General features: G+C 39.0%; 1 protein-coding gene across 2 annotated transcripts in view; it reads left to right on the forward strand.

Moving 5' to 3' along the window:
• The window catches only part of LOC106521782 (protein tyrosine phosphatase non-receptor type 12), a 47,950-nt gene that overhangs the window by 19,048 nt on the left and 27,143 nt on the right, over nt 1-1,759 (forward strand). The gene's annotated exons all lie outside the window — the stretch shown is intronic.

Consider the following 1,759-nt stretch of genomic DNA (forward strand, 5'->3'; position numbering starts at 1 on the left):
CACACACACACACACACACACACACACACACACACACACACACACACACACTGACATAAATGAACACACATGCACAGCTGTGTCGCCGCCCACGGTCTCTGGTTGTGCTTCGCTCTCTAACTCCTTCCCTTCGTTCGGTTACTGATAGTTTCTTGTTGTGGTTTTTAGAAATATTGTGGTGTTTTGGGGGAACTTTTTTGTTTTTTAGTTTAACTGTATGGTTGTTGTAGGAGCGCTGCAATTTTAAAACATAAACAATAAAGTTGAGATGAAATTAGATGTTTGGAGATTTATGTTTGTGGAATTTGTGCCTTAACAAAAACAAATGACTTGTGATTAAATCTTTAACGTTTTGTGCGATCTTGTGTTATGAGATGTCATGCTCAGTTTGTTTTGTGAATGACTCTCAGCTACTACTACATCAAATTTTACCTCAGGGTATTTTGATATTTTTATGTAGGATAAAGTCAATTAGCTGGAGTTAATCGTTATGACCACAAGTTTGATTAAAATCTATTCAGTGGCTGGTGAGATATTTTGCTAACAAATACACGTTGAAAAAGCACCATGTTGTTTGAAATAGTCSTGCTCCGAAGGTGAAGTAAGGACAGGAAGTAGGTGTTCGGTGTGACAAACTCAGGAACTCAGGATGTGCTGAACATGTCCGTGTTACAGTAAYGCCAGGAAAAGCCTGCAGTTGGGCCGATCAGGAGAGGTGGGGCCATTTTTCACACGAGGCTTCAGAAAGCCTGAACGCCCACGCTGACTTTCTCAGACTCAGTAAGTGACTGAGGGGAGGAGGGAAAGAGGCAAAGAAAAGTGCAGATATGCCTGTTGTTAGCACTGTTTCAGAGTAAAGGGACCTCTGAGAATGATTCCATGAGGATGTTATCAAAGTTAGCAGCAGGTTTTTATGACTGCAAAAGTTTCTTTCTGTGTAGAAGTCTTTAAATTTTTACTATGATGCTCAGGCACACAGTGAAGTCCTGAGACCACCAAGTTCAGATAAATGTTCTGTAAAAAGTGTAAATTTACTTCTTCAGAGGGAAAAACAATGGTTTTAGAAAGTCCAAAACACAAAGGTAAATACTTTTCTCTTGAAAAGAAACGGCAACTAAAACCTGTGAAGACGAGAGTCGACAGAGGTGAAGTAAATTTGGGGGCGGAAATCAAGCGGTGTCGAGCGTTAAAATAAAGGTTGTGGTTAAGATTAGTTTTGTTGTTTTCTAACACATTTTTTTTTACTAAAACCCTGATAAATTTGAGCTTAATTAACCCTCAATCATTGAATGATAGAAGTGTAAATATTCACGTAAACATTGAAAAGTTTTGTATTTTAACAGCTGTTGTTAGAAATGAAACTATTATGTCACAGATGCTCAATCCGTTAGCACTCAGAGCGTGTGTTTGGTACTACTCTCAGCGCTTTCTGTCTCTAAGTTATTCCTAAATCATAAAACCTTAAAGGAAAACCTTCCTAATTTAAATTTTTAGGCTAAGATAGTTTTTGTTGTGATCCAGCCAGGTGTTAAACATCAAAACTCTGACTTTAGGTCATCTAGATGTTCATTAATCCTGCATGTGAGTGTAACTTCTAAACTCAACACTAGCATTGTGTGTAAGAAATAATAAAAACATGTTTCTACATGTGCGGCACGGTGGCTCAGTTGGTAGAGCTGATGCCTCTCAGCAAGAAGGTCACCGGTTCATATCCTGGTCTGGGGACCTTTCTGGGTAGAGTTTGCATGTTCTCTCCGTG

The sequence above is a fragment of the Austrofundulus limnaeus genome, unplaced genomic scaffold (genome assembly GCF_001266775.1).
Source record: "Austrofundulus limnaeus strain Quisiro unplaced genomic scaffold, Austrofundulus_limnaeus-1.0 Scaffold115, whole genome shotgun sequence".
Lineage (NCBI taxonomy): Eukaryota > Metazoa > Chordata > Actinopteri > Cyprinodontiformes > Rivulidae > Austrofundulus > Austrofundulus limnaeus.